Genomic DNA, 21,057 nt, shown 5'->3' on the forward strand with positions numbered 1-21,057 from the left:
TCTCTCCACCACGTCTTTGATTGCTCACTTTAACTCTCTGACATTTGTCACAGGTTGCCAATTCTTTTCTTATCTTCTTTCCAATATTGTAAAAATAAACATTTTCTTGTATCTTTTGAATACACTTCTGTATCCCACAATGAACAAAACTGTAAAGTTTGGAAGGTAGGAGACGAGATACTGGCAGATGTAAAGCTGTGAGTACCGGGTGGGAGTCGTGCTTCGGTAGCTCAGATGGTAGAGCACTTGCCCGCGAAAGGCAAAGGTCCCAAGTTCAAGTCTCGGTCGGGCACACAGTTTTAATCGGCCAGGAAGTTTAAATTGATTTTCCTCCATTTGTTCAAAAATCTCCTTTGCTCCCCCAATTGGTAACCTTGAAAGTGAATCAGCTACTACATTCTCAGAACCTTTTATGTGCTTGATTTCAAAGTCAAACTGTTGCAGAAATATTGCCCATGTGGTCAATCTACTGTGGTATAATTTGCACTCTTGTAACTCAAAGCTTTGTGATCCAAAAATACTATGGTTTTATGTCCAATAAGGTAAATTATAAATTTTGTAAAAGCCCAACGAATTGCCAAAAGTTCCTGCTCTGTGACTGTATAATTTTTCTCATGCTTGACCAACATTCTGCTTGCAAATGCTATGGTATAATGTATCTTAACTCCATTCTCTACTCTTTCTTGAAATAACTCTGCTCCAAGCCCATAATTACTGCTATCAGTGTTCAAACAAAATGGTAAATTAAAATAAGGTCTGTGTAATAAGTGTTGCTTCCTCAACTCTTGCTTAATTTTATCAAACTCTTCCTGACAACTTTTATCCCAAACCCAAACAGTGTTTTTCTTAAGTAACTGATTTAAACATGGTGCATTCAGACTCTGATCACTTATATGTTTTCGGCAATAACCGCATAACCCAAAGAACGACTTTAATTGATTTTTTAGTCTTAGGAATAGGAATTTCTGAAATTGCTTTAATTTTTTCTGGATCTGCCAAAATTCCCTTGTCTGTGGCAACATGACCCAAAAATTTTAATCCAGAAACTGCAAACTTATATTTCTCTAATTTCAATGTCATCCCCCCTTTTCTAAGTTTTTCACAAACTGACTTCAAAATTGAAAAATGTTCCTCCCAATTTTGCCCTGTAACCACAATGTCATCTACATAAATTATCAGTTTAGACGCAAGTTCTTGCCCCAGTACATGATTCAAAGCTCTTATAAATTCTGAAACAGAAGAATTTAACCCAAATGGCATAACACAATATTGGTAACTCTTACCATTGTACAAGAAAGCAGTAAATTTTCTAGAATTAACCGAAAGTGGTACCTGATGAAAACTCGAGGTTGGATCCAAACTTGACATATTTTATATCTGTAAATTTATAGAGTAACTCATCAATATTTTCGAGATGGTCTGTCTGTCTGAACAAAATTTTGTTTAAGTGTCTACAGTCCAAAACCAATCTTACTCCACTGTCTTTTTTCGAAACAACTACTAAAGGATTATTATATGCACTGATACTCCTTTCTATTATATTACATCCTTCCATCTTTTTCAGCTCTTTCTCGACAGCAGGTCTTTTTGATATTGCAATACTGAATGGTTTTATGAAAAATGGTTCATGAGGTTTTACCTGAAGCTCACACTGATAACCCTTTACCCTACCAGGTATGTCACTAAAAACATCATTGTATTCCCACAGCAGATTTTCTAACTGTTGTTTTTGCTCCCCAGATAAATTTTGTGTTTCTGGAATTTTCAAATTTACTAAATTCCCAAATTCAACTTCATCAGTATCAAATCTACGAATTTCAATGTTCTCCAATCTATTTTCTTTTAGTAAATTGATACTGTCAAAGTTTCCATTACTCTGATCACCAAGTGTGTTCACAATTTTTGTCTGGATGTATTCCCTTTCACTAGTTTCTATCAAAAGCTTTCTTCCAACCCAATCAAATGCTGTATTTACTTTTACTATCCAATTCATGCCCAAAAGAAAATCTTCATTAAATTCCTGAATTACAAAACAGCCATGTGTGAACAACTTGCCTTCAATTAAAAATGTCACTAAAACCTGGCTTTTTACCAATTTACTGCTCTTCCCAGTAGCACCTTTTATCTTTAGCCCAACAACTGGCATTTCAACGTAATCTTTCCCCGCTTTCAATTTCTTGCTTAACCTTGCAGATAGTCCCGCGATCTCACTTCCTGTATCAATTAAACATTTACCAATCCATGACCCAATTTGAACTTTTATATAAGGACTGCAAAATTGATCACTTTTCTCAGAACCTGTATCCTCATGTAATAAATCACTTTCAATTTCCCCAAACCTAATTTTATCAGAATCATATGGTATACCATTATATGTATGATATGTCACAGTTATAAAATTTGCACAAGATACAAAATTGTCATTAGTACTCTCTATTAACCCAAATAGCCAAGAATTTTCATCCAAATCACATTGTATACTATTGAAGTACTTATCCTTCAGCTTTTCAAAAATGAAATATCTCATATTTTTCCACCACTCAGGACATATAGTTTCACATACATTAATAAGCATCTTCCTAAAGTTCTTGTCAAAAGAAATAGTTTTACTGTTCAGCCATAGATTCATAAGAAATGTGTGTGTGTCATTAGTATCTGTAAACGTTTCACTTAGGCTAGAAGTTATACATGTGTCATCATTATTTGTGTAGTCAGGTTCTTTACCAACATCAGAATTCACACTTCCACATACACCCTGCTTGTGAACCTTATTCATCCTGGTAACATCCCTGGGAATTTCTATAATATTCTCACTATTTAATCCATTTTCAACCATGTGTATACCCAACTCCCAATTTAAACTAATGAAACACCTTTCCTCAACATCATCATCAATACCATTACCATCATTATCAACTTTATCATCAACATCATTATCATTATACATATTCAGGTCATACACATTCAAATTATCCCCTAAAATATTATTTCCCCTTTCTGAAGTTACCAGATCCCTTTCACCAATATTTTCATTCTCACAGCATGCATTCTCTCTTTCATTCACACACTCTCTGAACTACTACAAATTACATCATCTGACAAAGTGTTGTTCTTTTCTGCTCAAGTGTAAAACTCTGTCAAATTAAATGAATCACAATTACTTTTATCTGCTGTATGTTCTTGTTTACTGAAAATTATATCTTTATCAATATCACCATTATTTTCCTCTTGAAATTTTTTCAATAAGTAACAACTAATAACCTCATGTTATAGCTTAGGTTTGGAACTGTCATGTTTGGGTTTATGATAGTCACATCCATTGGTCCTTTCATCATGCTCACCTTCTGTCTCAACCCTGAGGACCTTCTACTCGTTTTTTATTTCCTGAATTACAACTGGTTCCTGTTTGAACTGCTGATTGTGGTTCTGCCAATGTCTCTGATCAACATTTCTGTTCCCATTCCTATGCCAAACATTACCTGATTGTTGGTAGTTTCTATTGTACTGATCTCTAGCAAAATTTCTGTGATTTTGATCCTTAAAGTGTTCTCTATTTTGCTGATTGTTTCCGCGAAAATGTTGTTCTTGTTTTGGATGAAAATTATGGTCCTTCTTTCGAAAATTGTTACATCCCCCTGAATTTTGACTGACGCCATGATTATTGTTTTGTTCCCTTTTTTGAAAGTTATCATTTCCCCAATTTGGACCATTACCTTTCTGAGTAAACCCACTGTGTGTTCTTGTTGTTACCCTATCCAACTTTTCAATATAATTGAGAAACTGCTCAACATTACTATCAGGACAATGAACTAAACTCAACTGCATTGCTGATGGCAATCTTCTCTTTAAGGTATCAATTTTGATCAAGTCATCTAAAGGTTTTGTTAAATGAATAAGTTTTTGAAGTTCACTTTTGCAAAATTGTTCCATGCTCTCATCTGATTCTCTATAGTTTCTCCCATTCAAAAATTCACTTTTGATTCTAGTTTAAGATCATCCCAAAAATTTTCCAGAAATTTTGATTCAAATTCTGAGAAGGTCATCCCCACAGTTACAATCTGGTTTGCCCAAGTCAAAGCTTCCCCTTCCAAGAATTTTTTCACAAATTTAATTTTCATATCATCTGGTGAGAGAGGTAAAAAACAATCCTTACAATACTGTATAAAATCAACGGGATGTAAGGGTCCACCTACCGAAAAGTGCTTCACTGGAATATTAGATACAAGATTGCATGTGTTGACATTGTGATTTTTGCTTTGAAATTCAATGTCAAAACTTTCAATTTTTTCGCTAATTTCTTTGACCGATTTTTTTGTTTTCTAACTCATTGGACTCTACTTTTCTTTCTAGAGTAACCAAGCGATTGTCAGTTTCTTGTTGTACATTTTTTACTAAAACCTTTGTGCTCTCATCCAAATTTGTAATTTCCCCTTTTATCTCATTAAAATCAATTAAATTTCTTTCCCTATCTGCCAGTAACTCATTTATTACAGTATTAATTTCATCGCTCAATTTAGCATCAATTTCATTTACTTTTCCTTCCACAGATTCAATTTTTCCTCAACACTGCCAACTCTGTTCGAAAGATCACCCACTTGGGTATTGACTGCTTGGACTTGCAACAAAATGTTATCAGTTTTTTCATCCCAGTAAGTCCTATTGTCGTCAACTGATTTATTTCTTAAGTGAAATTTACAAGAAAACTTTTTAAATCAAATTGATCGGTTCTTTCTGTTTCAATTGACCTGTCCTGATTTTTGAAGTCTATTAAATTACTACTTTCTACTTTAGGCACAATACTCTCGAAAATCTCGTAAGTCATAGTGAAGAAAAAAAAATTTATACACAACAATACAAAACAAGATAAAAATATTGTTTTAACAAAATACGAGGGTTTCATGACTTATCTGGAACATTCTTCTACTGTTGCAAATCCACGTTTTCCATCCATGTGATTGTTGACCAAAATTCTTGAAATTTTTTCTTCTATCGAAAATTATATTTTTTGCCAAAACACTTCTCCAAAACTTTTACTTCCCGATGAACACAAATACTGTAACACACATTCTGAAAACTGGTATTAACACACAAAAATTTTCTTCTTCGTAGCACTGTTGAAGATCACGTGAACACAATATCCCGGCTACAGACCCCAGTTGAAATATGGTATCCCGGCTGAGCCCCCAGTTAAAATATGCTCACTATTTTTTATTTACTTAAATTTGGCATATTTCGTGACAGTGCCTTTTCCGTAAAATGTTTACAAGGCGATATTTGTCTTGGCTTCAGTTGTCTAGTGGAAGTATGATTCCACAATGCAATTTTGTCGGCTGCAGAAATGACCTGGTTCAATGCATTTGCCTCATTTTTGGTGCTTCAAATACCATTTCTTCAAATGTGGTTTCTTCTTAAAGTTTATATAGAAAAAGTAGTAAGATAATAAATTTTTTCCTGTTCACTAGCAAATTATTTTGACGGCGACCTGCACACTGTTCTACCATCAACACACACCAAGAGTTCACTGCCGACTGACTACAGTCAAAGACGACTCCAGCGTCAAAGACATTTTGCACAACACACAAGCTTCCACTTGTAACCAGTCTCTTTGATATTCTTCGTCACATTTACTAATAGTAATCAATATGCTTTCACTCTCAAAAATATAAGTAAATTAGCATATAATAAGGCAAATTACAATAAAAAAATTCTGACAAAAATATAAGAAAACATTTATAATTTGGTATCGACAAATCCGGTAGAAAATAACACATCTCCCAGATCCATTACAATCTTATACCCTCCTTTTAAGACACAGTCCATTCCGTTCACCTGCTCTTCCAAGTCCTTCGTTGCCTCTGACAGAATTACAATGTCATCGGCGAACCTCAAAGTTTTAATTTCTTCTCCATGGATTTTAATACCTACTCCGAACTTTTCTTTTGTTTCCTTTACTGCTTGCTCCATATACAGATTGAATAGCTTCGGGGAGAGGCTACAACCCTGTCTCACTCCCTTCCCAACCACTGCTTCCCTTTCATGTCCCTCGACTCTTATAACTGCCATCGGGTTTCTGTACAAATTGTAAATAGCCTTTCGCTCCCTGTATTTTACCCCTGCCACCTTCAGAATTTGGAAGAGAGTATTCCAGTCAACATTGTCAAAAGCTTTCTCTAAGTCTACAAATGCTAGAAACGTAGGTTTGCCTTTCCTTAATCTTTCTTCTAAGATAAGTCGTACGGTCAGTATTGCCTCACGTGTTCCAACATTTCTACGGAATCCAAACTGATTTTCCCCGAGGTCAGCTTCAACCAGTTTTTCCATTCGTCTGTAAAGAATTCGCGTTACTATTTTGCAACTGTGACTTATTAAACTGATAGTTCGGTAATTTTCACATCTGTCAACACCTGCTTTCTTTGGGATTGGAATTATTATATTCTTCTTGAAGTCTGAGGGTATTTCGCCTGTCTCATGCATCTTGCTCACCAGATGGTAGAGTATGTCAGGACTGGCTCTCCCAAGGCCGTCAGTAGTTCCAATGGAATGTTGTCTACTCCCAGGGCCTTGTGTCATCTTAGGTCTTTCAGTGCTCTGTCAAACTCTTCACGCAGTATCATATCTCCCATTTCATCTTCATCTACATCCTCTTCCATTTCCATAATATTGTCCTCAAGAACATCGCTCCTGTATAGACCCTCTATATACTCCCTCCACCTTTCTGATTTCCCTTCTTTGCTTAGAACTGGGTTTCCATCTGAGCTCTTGATATTCATATAAGTGGTTCTCTTTTCTCCAAAGGTCTCTTTAATTTTCCTGTAGGCAGTATCTATCTTACCCGTAGTGAGATAAGCCTCTACATCTTTACATTTGTCCTCATGCCATAACTGCTTAGCCATTTTGCACTTCCTGTCGATCTCATTTTTGAGACGTTTGTATTCCTTTTTGCCTGCTTCACTTGCTGCATTTTTTTATTTTCTCCTTTCATCAATTAAATTCAGTATCTCTTCTGTAACCCAAGGATTTCTACTAGCCCTCGCCTTTTTACTTACTTGATCCTCTGCTGCCTTCACTATTTCATTCCTCAAAGCTACCCATTCTCCTTCTACTGTATTTCTTTTCCCCATTCCTGTCAATTGTTCCCTTATGCTCTCCCTGAAACTCTGTACAATCTCTGGTTTAGTCAGTTTATCCAGGTCCTGTCTCCTTAAATTCCCACCTTCTTGGAGTTATGGCATGTAAATGTAGAAGCTTATGACTCAGCAAAAGCTGACGAACATCCATGACTTTCCAGCAAAGCAAAGAAGTACAATTTAGCACTGTCTTCGGAGTGTGTCATACTCAAACTTAAGGAAGTGTTGTCAAATTTCAAAGCAAGTGTTTCCTCTGGATTCAAAAGCAAGAACATTCAAGTATCAACATCCATGTTGAGGAAAATAATCTTTTAAAATGTTTTCCAGAAATGAGAAGTGGCTGCATTCCTAAGGTGGAAACATGCAGCAAGAAAAGACTTGTTAAATACTCCTAAAGTTCAAAGTTGAAAATTTCAGTGTGTCCAGTAGCTGGTTTGACCACTTTAAAAAAAATCATAATCTCTTACTTAAGAGTGTAGGTGGACAAAGGAAGGCTATGGACACAAACAGGCTAAGAACATCATTGGAAGAACATCACATTGCCAAGATTGATACAGGTTTACAAGCCCAGAGACATTTTTGACACAAGACAGACTATATATAAAACAATTGAAGACGTTGAAATGACCACATCTGCCGCCGACAAGAAAAAGAATACGATCAAATCTGTCGCTGCACATGCTCTACTGGACGGACCTGCAGTCTTTTGTGGATGCAGACTGAACTTCAGCATCGACATCAATGATTCGTTTACCCACGGAAATGGATGGCTAACAGTCGCTGTTGTACGTGGTGGAACAGGCGTACCCAATGTATCCGGACTGGAAAGCTTTGTTGATCGTGACATCATTGCTATTTACTTCCTGCAAAACATGTTCCACTAATGGAGAAAAATGACAGAGAGATAAAAATGTAAAGAAAAAATGTGTGTACTATTGTACGAAAATAGTGGTGGAAAGGAAAAGTTGCCTCCACTGCTTGTCAGTATTCGGGAGCTGGCGCGCTGCCAAAATGGCCTTGAGCCGCCTTATCGGCGGGGTCAAAGGTCAAGCGCTCAGAGAGCTGACGTAACATGCTGTTGCATACTCTATGTCGACAGATTCGAGATGTACGCGCCCCGGTTCTCAGCTACGCTACAGAATTCAGGGCTACGCTACAATTCAATTTATTTGTGAAAATACAATGTACAATCTCCTACAAATTTCACATATTCACAAGTACCTTTACCTTTAATCCATATAAAAACAGTTTCATTAATAGATATCTTACGTCTATTACGTGTATACAAGGAAAAGGGTGAGGGTGACATATATGTTGATTTGCCAAAGTCTTTATTAGCATTTTCAGTAACATGATATGTTCGGTATGCAATGATGTCACGATCAACAAAGCTTTCCAGTCCGGATACATTGGGTACGCCTGTTCCACCACGTACAACAGCGACTGTTAGCCATCCATTTCTGTGGGTAAACGAATCATTGATGTCGATGCTGAAGTTCAGTCTGCATCCACAAAAGACTGCAGGTCCGTCCAGTAGAGCGTGTGCAGCGACAGATTTGATCGTATTCTTTTTCTTGTCGGCGGCAGATGTGGTCATTTCAACGTCTTCAATTGTTTTATATATAGTCTGTCTTGCACCACGACGACAGAAGATATAGTCGCCGTCGTCGTGCAAGACAGACTATATATAAAACAATTGAAGACGTTGAAATGACCACATCTGCCGCCGACAAGAAAAAGAATACGATCAAATCTGTCGCTGCACACGCTCTACTGGACGGACCTGCAGTCTTTTGTGGATGCAGACTGAACTTCAGCATTGACATCAATGATTCGTTTACCCACGGAAATGGATGGCTAACAGTCGCTGTTGTACGTGGTGGAACAGGCGTACCCAATGTATCCGGACTGGAAAGCTTTGTTGATCGTGACATCATTGCATACCGAACATATCATGTTACTGAAAATGCTAATAAAGACTTTGGCAAATCAACATATATGTCACCCTCACCCTTTTCCTTGTATACACGTAATAGACGTAAGATATCTATTAATGAAACTGTTTTTATATGGATTAAAGGTAAAGGTACTTGTGAATATGTGAAATTTGTAAATGTTGTGTTCCACTGATAACACAGAAATGTAAAACTCCCAGAAAAATGCCTCTTTTACTTACGAGTAAAACGGCAATGCCCGGGTGATGTCAGATACCTTTACAAAAATTTCTCAGGTGTTTAGATGTGAAGATTGGTGTAGCAGGTAGGAAAATAGTACTTACTGATTGATGCCCTGTACATCCAAGGAAAATCATTTCTGAGGAATGTAAATGTTGTGTTCATTTCACCAAACTGTGCAAGTCATCTGCAGCCTCTGGACCTGGGCATAGTACACTCTGTTAAAGCCACATACAGAGTAGCAGTTGTCCAACAGTGAATTACATTCCTTGAAAGGAAAGAAGTGATGAAACTCAAAATTCTACAGGCCATGCATACGTTTATTGCTGTCCGGAGCTGTGAAGCACAACAGATTGTGTTAAATTGCTTCACAAAAGCTGGTTTTGGTACATCAGTTGCTGCTAAAGATGACATTGCTCCAGAACAAGAATAGAGTAGAATCACAGATGTTCCTGAAAATGTGACATTCCAGGAGTTTGTTTACTTTGATGATGACCTTTTATTTATTTATTTATTTATTGTTCCGTGGGACCAAATTAAGGAGAAGTCTCCATGGTCATGGAACGAGTCAATACACAAAATTATAACACGATATTAGAAATAGATAAAATGAAATATAAAAAAACATATTCAGGTGACAAGTCGTAAGCTTAAATGAAGAAAATCAACAATGTAACACTGGAATTGCTTAATTTTTTAGCTCTTCCAGGAGCTCCTCGACAGAATAGAAGGAGTGAGCCATGAGGAAACTCTTCAGTTTAGACTTAAAAGAGTTTGGGCTACTGCTAAAATTTTTGAGTTCTTGTGCTAGCTTATTGAAAATGGAAGCAGCAGAATACTGCATTCCTTTCTGCACAAGAGTCAAGGAAGTGCATTCTACATGCAGATTTGATTTCTGCCTAGTATTAACTGAGTGAAAGCTGCTAACTCTTGGGAATAGGCTAATATTGCTAACAACAAACGACATTAAAGAAAATATATACTGTGAGGGCAATGTCAGAATTCCCAGATTTTTGAATAGGGGTCGACAAGACGTTCTCGAACTTACACCACATATAGCTTGAACAGCCCGTTTTTGAGCCAAAAATACCCTTTTTGAATCAGAAGAATTACCCCAAATAATAATACCATACGACATAAGCGTATGAAAATATGCGAAGTAGACTACTTTTCGTGTTGAAGTGTCACTTATTTCAGATACTGTTCTAATGGTAAATAAAGCAGCATTTAGCTTCTGAACAAGATCCTGGACATGGGCTTTCCACAACAGCTTACTATCTATCCGAACGCCTAGGAACTTGAACTGTTCCGTCTCGCTTATAATATGCCTATTCTGTCTGATCAAAATATCGGTTCTTGTTGAATTGTGAGTTAGAAACTGTAAAAACTGAGTCTTACTGTGATTTAACATCAAATTATTTTCCACAAGCCACGAACTTATTTCATGAACTAAATTGTTTGTTACTGTTTCAATATTACACACAAGATCCTTCACTATCAAGCTGGTGTCACCAGCAAACAGAAATATTTTTGAATCACCTGTAATACTAGAAGGCATATCATTTATATAAATAAGAAACAGCAGTGGCCCCAGCACCGACCCTTGGGGAACGCCCCACTTAACAATGCCCCATTGGGACTGAACATCACTACCACTCTCAATATTGCGGAGAATTACCCTCTGCTTTCTGTTCTTAAAGTAAGAGGCGAACCAATTGTAAGCTACTCCCCTTACTCCATAATGGTCCAACTTCTGCAGTAATATTTTGTGGTCAACACAGGCAAAAGCCTTCGTTAAATCAAAGAAAACACCTAGCGTTCACAACCTTTTATTTAATCCGTCCAAAACCTCACATTGAAAAGAGAATATAGCATTTTCAGTTGTTAAACCATTTCTAAAACCAAACTGATCATTTGACAGCAAATTATGTGAATTTAAATGCTCCAGTAACCTTGTATATACAACCTTCTCGATAACTTTAGCAAACACTGATGGCATAGAAATAGGTCTACAATTGTCAACATTATCAATGTCTCCCTTTTTATAAAGTGGCTTCACTACCGAGTACTTTAATCGGTCAGGAAACTGACCACTCCTAAAGGAAAAGTTACAGATATGGCTGAGAACTGGGCTAACATACATAGAACAATACTTCAGTATTCTGCTAGATACCCCGTCATATCCATGAGAGTTCTTGGTCTTTAATGATTTAATTATTAACTCAATCTCCCTCTTGTCAGTATCATGGAGGAGCATTTCAGGTAACAGTCTCGGAACACTTTTTTCTAAGAGCGCTATATGATTCCCTGTTGGGACTAGGTTTCTATTTAGTTCACCTGCTATATTCAGAAAGTGATTATTAAATACTGTACATATATGCAACTTATCAGTAACACGGACATTCCCACTACGCACTGATTCTATATCCTCGACCTGTCTCTGCAGACCATCAACTTCCTTTACGACTGACCATATGGTTTTAATTTTATCCTGAGACTTAGCTATTCTATCTGCATACCACATACTTTTTGCCTTCCTAATAACATTTTTAAGCACCTTACAATACTGTTTGTAATGGGCTGCTGCATTTAGATTTTGACTTACATGTATGTGAGATGTGTGAAATACTAGTGAAAGAACACTGTGAGGTAGGAGGTGGTGGTAACAATGATAAATACAATAATGAAGAAGAAGTGGCCACTGCACCATATTTCACAGCCTCTGTATAAGGAATTGATACCATCAGGCTCTACTTTTCCTCTTGGAATATAGATGAATGAATTCTATCAAACATCAACCAACTAGATTGTTAATTTCTGTATAAAAATATGCTGGAAGGATAAAACAAACAACTCTTATTGAATTAAAAAAAAATAATGTGTTCTGCAAAAAGTGTGATGATTGGTGTGCATACGTGTGTGTGTGTGTGTGTGTGTGTGTGTGTGTGTGTGTGTGTTTTTCTACATTGTTCAACTTAAAGTAGTGACGAACAGATAATAGTTACGAGACTTCTGATGTGGGGATGTAGAGGCTTGACATATATTACTAGATGGTATATACTTAAAATAGATGACATTAAAGTTTTTGCTTTCCTTGTGTCATATATGACACACAAAACTGGTAACTTTTATAAGCATATGGGGTTATTCTATATTAATTACCTAAAAGTAACAATAAACAATTTCAGGAGCTCTTCAAACTTGTGTTATGTTCTCAAGTTTCAATCCTATGCCTCCTAATGTCGCTCTGTTCTCTCATTAAGTGGAAATAGTGTGTGACCACAGTAAGAATGGAGACACACTGTGATGTGGAACATGCTAAGTATTGCTTGGGGTACCACAAAATGCCATCACCAATTGCTGCAAGAAGAAGCTACAGAAAAGAGTATCACAAAGCTCTGTCTCAGGCAACGACTACAAAACTATTGTATGATCAATTTGTTGAAACAGGTTGAGTGGCACATCGAGAGAAAGGTCAGTGCTGCCCATGGGCATGCTCCTGTGCATCAGAGAAGAAATTTTGTACATATGGGATATATGCTGTATAACAAGAGGAAGCCACATGGAACATTTGTAGAAAGAGACTTGATGCTCTGTCACTCTCAGAACTGACAATGAATTATTTCAAGCAAGTAAATCTGTGTTATTTAATGTTACTGTTAGGTAACTAATTTAGAATTACCCTATACAGAACCCATGTTAATGACAAAGATACATGTGCTAATACTTTGCTCACCTTCCATAATGTGTCACTACCTACTGCAACACGCTTCAGTGCTCAGCACTGTCAGTCATCGAAGTTAGTCACTGTTTCCTTAATGTACGCAATGGAAGAATAGTGAAATGATGTCAAGCCCCAATAAGTGTGTGTTTCCATTATTTTATTCGTGTCCTATCTACACAGAACCAATAGTATTTTATTGTCGACAGACTGTTAATGGAATATTAACTCTTCGCAGTACTAAGACAGTACTTTCCACTATTTTGTACTATGAATTTTACACGTGTGTTGTATGCTACACAGTGGATTTATATCGCATACAAAGGTTGTTCAATTGTAAATTTTCAGCAGTAATTTGCTATCAGTTTGGCATGTTTCGCTATGATTGAGAGATAATAAGGGAAGCAGCTATAATAATAATAATAATAATAATAATAATAAAAATAAAGATAATTGTAATAATAAAAGAAAATTAGGAATGGACAAACAAAATTGCCTGCAGGTTGCACTGTGATGAGGTTTTACAGGTTTTGTATTAGTTACAGGGCCAGATACTTTAGATTCACTGAGCTGATGGACTGTCTTCATTCTCAGTGAAGTTATCAGGCAACTGAACAGTGCAAAGAAGCAGAATCCCAGCTGAGAGTAAGCTACAGCCTGATAATGAAATGAGCAAAGACAGGGCATGGTGCAACAGAGCTTTCCATATGAGGAAATGGACAGATTTCTTTTGGCAAATGATTTGACAACAAACCAGCATCATCCTTGCATCATCTGGAAAAGGAAAAATGCCTGTGGGACAGTGCAAGAGAGGGACAAAGAAAGAATGTATATCAGCAGCAAAAGATCATAAATTATTGAAAGCTACAACAAAAATATGGGACATCTCAATTTATTTGATGGGACCACACTGCTCTGAAAATGAAGAGCAAAGAAGTGATGGATTACCTGAGAATCACATTTCGCATCAACCATCTTAATGCTCCCTAATATCCAATACAATAATACTGGATACCCCATTGTAGCCGGTTATTGTGCTCCTACTGAAAGAATTTCTGCTCTTGTTGACCAACACCTCCAACCAAATGTGCAAAACCTAGCCTCTCACTTCAAACATACTAACCACTTCATTCACTGACTCTCCACCATCCTCACCCCTTTACCTCCTGTACCCATACTCATTACTGCTGATGCCACGTACCTATACACAACATTCCTCATGCCCAGGTCTTGCCACTGTGAAACACAACCTCTCCCAACGTCCTTCGGACTCCAAAACCACTACCTCATTCCTCATAGATCTTACCAACTACATCCATCCCGACACATATCTGTTTCTCCTTTAAAGGGAAGATATACACACAAACCTGTGGCACAGCCATGGGCACCCACATGGAACCCTTCTATGCCAACCTGTTTGTGAGCCATCTAGAGAAGAACTTCCTAACCTCCCAAAAAACCAAACCCCTAGTCTGGTTCAGATTCACTGATGACATCTTCATGATCTCGACTCAGGGCCAAGACATCCTATTTTCATTCTATTCATTCCTTCACAACCTTAACAACTTCTCTCTCATCCACTTCATCTGGTCCTATACAATTACACTCACAGCATATTTATGCACGAGAACAAAAGTGCCCAAAAAGTACATTGAAATTAAGAGGCAAGGCTGCTTGAATGTAATATTGCAGAGTAAATACTTTTAGTTTTCTCGCTGGACATTATGATGAATCATGACATCATAGTTTCAATTATAATTATTCAGTCTGTACTCTTAAGCATCAAGCAATAAAACCAAGGAGTAATTTCGAAAATGCATTTAAGTACAGAGAGAAGAGATAGCAACCTTGTGGTCTGCCAATAACTCAAACTCTGTTTTGAGACATCAAAGTACTTGAGGGATAAGTTGATGGAATGGATTGCGTCTTGAAAATAGATTATACAATAAAAATCTTTAAAAGTATGATAATGGTAATGGAGTGTAAGGGCATTAAATCAGTTGAGGCTGAGGGGATTAGATTAGCAAATGAGCCACCAAAAGCAACAGACAAGTTTTGCTCTTGACAGCAAACCAACTGACTGTAGTCCAAATAAAGAGGATATAAAAAGCAAACTGGGAACAGCAAGAAAACATTCCTAAAAAATTGATACGTGTTAACATCTAACATAAACTTAAATATTATAAAGTCTTTTCTGAAATTAGTTGTCTGGTTTGTAGCCTCATGTGGAAGTGAAACATAGGCAATAAGCAACACAGGTAAGAAGAAAATAAAAGACTTTGAAAAGATGGGCTACAGAATAATGCTGAAGATTGAAGAGTAGATTGGATAACTAATAAAGAGGAGGACAGAAATTGTTTGGTCACACTATACAAAGTATGGTTTGCATATGAATGCTATTTGTAAGAGGCTACTGCACAACTACTTGCTAGAAGCTTCCAGTCTGACCAATGCAATTGCAGTTCTATCCTCATGATGCGAGGGTCTCATGAAGACTTTTACTGAAGAGTGGAAACAGTGTTTTGACGGCATCATTACCCAGGATGAAACATGGTTGTTTTTGCCCGAACCTGAGAGCAAAACCCAATCCATGGAGTGGCATCATCCAGGTTCCCCTTGGAAGAAGAAATCTAGACTTTCATGAACAGCAGGCCAAAAGGTGATGGCCTCCTTCTTCTGGGATCAGTGTGGTGTCATTTTCATTGACTTTTTGGAACCTAGCTCCACAATTAACCAGGACTGTTACTGTTTGTCACTGGACAAGCTGCGACGTGCCATCAAGACAAACAGACCACAGCTTCAGGGTCAGCTCATCAGACTACACCATGACAATGCCAAACCTCATACAGCCTTTATGATGCATGAGAAAATCAGGAAAATGGGTTCGAAAATTGTTCCTCATCCTCCCTACAGTCCGGACTTGGCTCCATCTGACTTTTACCTCTTTGGTTGTCTGAAGACCCACCTGCCCGGTAAAACATCTGATAGTGAGAAACACCTTATTTCCTGTGTCAAGCGATGGTGTAAAAGTCAATCCCCAGAATTTTATCAAAGTGCATTTACAGTATGGAAAGAACGTTGGGCCAGATGCGTCACAGTTGATGCAGGCTACATTGAGTAGGCTCAATGTATAGCTAAATGTTCCAAGTATGTTCACAAAAAATTTCATTCTCCTTCTGCAAAAAATAAAAATAATTAGAGACGACTGAGCAAAACTTTTTAAAACTTGTTGAATGCCCATTGTATGTTTGCACTCACTACCTGCCCGCCAACCCCCCTCAATTTAGCTTTGTTATCACATTCGTTACAACCATAACACAATATGGTCTGCAATATTCGATGTTGTTAAACATTTCTGTGTGGTTAGAGAAAGAAGGATGAAATAAATATTTGGCTGTTTATTTCCGAATGTGTAGTGAATTCCGCTTGTGGGGTTACGCAGAAACCTAGGAGAACAGGTTATATTCATGCAAGTGAAACGAGCAGCAATAAAATCCATTTCATTCCTTGTCACAAATACTTTGCTGTTTATTTCCAAATATGTGGTGATTTCCAAGTGTGTGGTTAGGCAGGAACCCAAGACAACAGCTGAAATTGCTGCAAATGGAACAATGAGCAATAATATTCATATTCTTCCTCGTCACAAATATTTCGCTATTTCACACATTGTGCAGCCATAAACATATTCCCCAAGGAGTTCTTGCTACAAATGACATTCTCCTGCCACTAACCCATTCATTGATTTGTCAATGTCAACTTGACACTATAGCGATCAACAAATCAATAGCCTTGTTTCTGGTTGTCTTCACAGCACTATCACATCATGATTATATGGGTTCCTGCAAAAAATAATGTGAAACCTACACAATCCATCATCACTGCATGGTGAAGCTAAACGTTGCACCTCGTGTTGGCAATGCCAATCGTGAATTACATCAAAATTTCCTCTCTCATGCCTCTCCTCTCCGCAACTACCTGAAATATTAAGTGTGCCATCACCCACAGTGCAAACTGTCTGTCTTTTAAGCCACTTATAACTCGTTCAGTCACATCAAGTGTCAATAGGAAGAAAACGAGACAAAAGCAAGTGAGATGTCAAGTAAGAACAAAGAATCGAGTTAACTTTACTACAAAGAAACATAAGAACAGGGAATTTTTAGCATTGGGCTTATGGGTTTTTCATAGGGGCTACGAATTTGTGGCATAGAATCACGAAAAACGTAAAATAAGAAACTGTAAAATCGAAGTTCCACTGTAACAATTTTCACAATTTTTTTTTTTTTTTTTTTTTCTGTGAAGCCTTACTTGTCATCAAATTTCATGATTCTAGGTCAATGGGAAGCACCCTATAGGTTTTGATGAGTGAGTTTACAAGCACTGAAGTCTGTATCATAAATGGCCATATCTTTTGACCGCATGGAATTAGAAGCTCAAATTTTTCACATCACCAGGATATCATAGTCCTTATAATGTGGCATTACTTGTTACTCAGAAAAAGGGATCTTAACAGTCAGACAGACAGACAGACAGACAGGCAGGCAGACAGACAAGTGGACCACAATGTGATCCTATGTGGGTTCTGTTTTTACCAGCTAAGGTATAGAAACCTAAAAAGATGAACTGCTCAGACACATACAAGACAATTATAGGGCAGACGAAATGTCTGCAGATCTGAAGTGCATATCAGAACATCACATACAAATCACTGAAACTGAAAAGATTAATCTTGACAGATACAAGCAAACATTGTACTACCTCAGAAACAGTAAAAGGAAATGAACATAGGTTATACATGTAAAAAAATGGAGTGATGTTTCTGACCCTTCAACAAAGCTCTCTGAATGCTGTGCTGCAATAGTCAATCAGAAAACTCACAACCTTGAAGCACGGACATTTTACAGCTGACAAGTAGGAAGCATCTTAAATCTCATAAAGCAGCCAGAGACATTTTTAATGAGGTTACGCAAACTTAACTGCAGAATCAGTATTTGAGGAGATTTTAATGATGATTTTCTTTCAGTTAGTACAAATTGAGAGCACTTAAGAGCTTTTTATGTTTAGCTTTGGATTAATTGCAACAGTAAACTTATCTAACAAGGAGGCATCTTTCATTAACACCAATTTTTTCCAAATTTATGGTAAATGCAGGGCTTGGCCAGAAATGGAAGTAACAGACGTAAGAGCTCCAGATGGCCAAACATTTAGTAAAAAATAGCATTTTTGGCATATGTCGGGCGAGGCATGAGCCATTTACATTAGTTCTAGCACAGTTTCCAGGCAGCAGTTGGTGCAGTGAGTAGATTACAGAATAGTGATCTGAGGGTCAGGGGGTTAAGTGCCTACGTGGAAACGTCATTTTTTATTTTTTTATTTGCAATTGTTACTTACCCCATAAACAAACTGAAATAACGCTAAATATATAGTATTTCCATAACTGCATGAAAAGGAAAGGCAAAGTAAATTTTGGGATCACAAATAAATTACACAGAAATCAAACACTGAGAAGAGTGCATTACAATACATTCCACTGTACATCATCTCCAGCCATCCTCACCAATATTTGGCGAAACTCTGCATTAGGTGTGGTTTTCTATCAAACAATGTGACAAGACAAAATCTTTTATCAATGTACACCAAGTTCATTTTTCAATAGAAACTTTAAAAGCGACCCAGTAACTGTAAAAATATAGCATTTATAATGAGTGCAAGATCCTGAGAAAATTATTGCTTCCCCTATTTTACAACCAATATCATGCCAATATGTCCACATCATCAACTGTAAAGTAAATCATCAGCCATTAAGAAATAAAATGTACCTAATTTTATACATGAAGTTCCCATGTACACCTTAAAATCACTTCTTGTAAATTTATCCGCAATCCCGTATTTTCCTTTGCCTCTCGTTTTCATGCCTTATATGAAAATATTAGTAACTACAATATAATGATTGGGCCAAAATTTCAAGACAATAAGATTATATACATGAAAAATGAAACTCTCTACAAGAAAATTGAAAAACTTTCAGATTCTATGCGAAAAAGGAGAATAAATTTTTATGGTCATCTTCTCAGAATGAATTCCAACAGATTAACTAAACAAATCTTTGACTTCTTCCGTAGCTGAAAAACGAAGCCCAACTGGTTTAAAGAAACTGAGAAAGACCTAGTGGAATTAAATATTTCAGAAAATTCACTTATTGATCGAACTGCTAAATTAATTACTAAAGATGAAAACATAAGGTTCCAAGACAAATCCACACAAAAGTCCAAATCCTTCATCTCAGAAGAAGAGGGGAGAAGAAGATCAGAAAGAATGAAGAAATACTGGGCCCTAAGAAAAGAACAACACACAAAGAAATGATTGATCCAGCGTACCCCAAAGAGGGTGAAACGAAAGAAGAAGATACTGAGCTTCATTTTAGCTTTTTGCAGTATAAATAAAGTAAAAATTAAAAATAGTTGCTGCTGTGCCAACCACTGCATGGAAAATACACTAACATAAATAGCTGATGCCTCAGCCAATTCACATCAAAAATGATATTTTTTGTAAACACTTGACCATCTGCAACTTCCACTTCTGTCACTTTCATTTCTGGCCAAGACTGCATACACCATAAATCTGGACAAAACTGGCGATGACAAGCAAGTGTGGTCCCCTTGTAAGAGGACTGAAAGATAGTGCAACAGCCACTGACAATCTGTTTTAGACACAACAACTTGCAGTGATTCACCTGTTAAACTAATAGCTCATAGTTTGCCTGAATGTAGTGGTCATATGTTAACAATATAATATACTGACCAGTTATGTACAAATCATAGAAGAAAAGCACTATATCACAGGACCATAGAAAACAGCTGAATTGTGGTGTTTAGAGAGAAACTATGGGAAGAACATTGTGGTGAAATTTACGAAGCAGAAAATTTAACCCTTTAAAAAAAGGTCAGATTTGAACAGAAACAGGATAAGGAATGGATAATTTCTGGAACTAAAGTATCTTGTGCAAGAAAGAAAGATATCTGCCTAATTCAGAGGACAGCCTGTAGTCATGAACAGAAACTCCATTACCAACATTACTGTAAAACACTACAATCTGTAATTAAAACAAGTGAACTATGCACTAAGCTCAAAAAAAGAACTCCAAGAACACGCTAAAAATAATTTGGTACATTATTATACAAAATTAAAGAAAACTAACAATGCAAATAAAACTGAGATCCTAGAAAATAGCTCTGTCAGAAATGGTGACACTTCCAAATTCGAATATTACTTCCTTGCAGTGGAAGCAAGCACTAATAAATGATCAAATGCAGACACATCAGATTTGCTTGTGCAGACACTGCATGCACCATCAACAGACACAAGTTTCAGAGGTGCAACCACTAAAGAGACTACAAAATTTAACAGGTTGTTTCTGCAGGCTATGATGATGTTTGGAGTTTGATATTAAAATCTTGTGCTGACTTGGTAGGATTAACATAAGCTATCTTTGTAATCAATTAATGCCTTGGGGCACATTCCCTGACATACTTAAATATGCTGTGGTTCACCCACCTACAAAATTGGAGATAAGGAAACCATCTCCTGTTACAGGCCTGTTAGCACTCATTCCAATTTTTCAGTGTTTGAGAAAGTAGCTTATGATAGAATACAGAGTCATTTAACTGGGCAGAGCTTGTTAACTGCCTTGGCTTCTGTACAGGAAAAAGCAATACAAGACTCTCAATTAAGTTCTACCAGAGCTAAACAACAAAAAAATTACTATTGACTTATTCTGTGACCTTGCCAAAGTCCATAATTTTGTAAATCACAATATTCTACATGGTACACTATAGTGTTATGGCATCAATGGTATCCCTACTGCACAGGTGGAAGCTTACCTTCACAAGAGAAAGCAGAGAGCTTCCCTGGCAGACCATATCACAGAGTTTAAACTAATATAAAGGGGGAATATAACATGTGGGATCCCACAAGGATTGGTACAGGGGTGACTATCGTTCTTAACCTGCATAAAAGATCTTCCAATGACTTCTTCAAA

At 37.0% G+C, this 21,057-nt stretch overlaps 1 protein-coding gene across 1 annotated transcript in view; it reads right to left on the bottom strand.

Moving 5' to 3' along the window:
- Positions 1 to 21,057, bottom strand: part of LOC124713710 (GATOR complex protein MIOS) — a 215,384-nt gene that overhangs the window by 123,684 nt on the left and 70,643 nt on the right. The window lies entirely within an intron of this gene.

Source organism: Schistocerca piceifrons, chromosome 1 (genome assembly GCF_021461385.2).
Source record: "Schistocerca piceifrons isolate TAMUIC-IGC-003096 chromosome 1, iqSchPice1.1, whole genome shotgun sequence".
NCBI lineage: Eukaryota > Metazoa > Arthropoda > Insecta > Orthoptera > Acrididae > Schistocerca > Schistocerca piceifrons.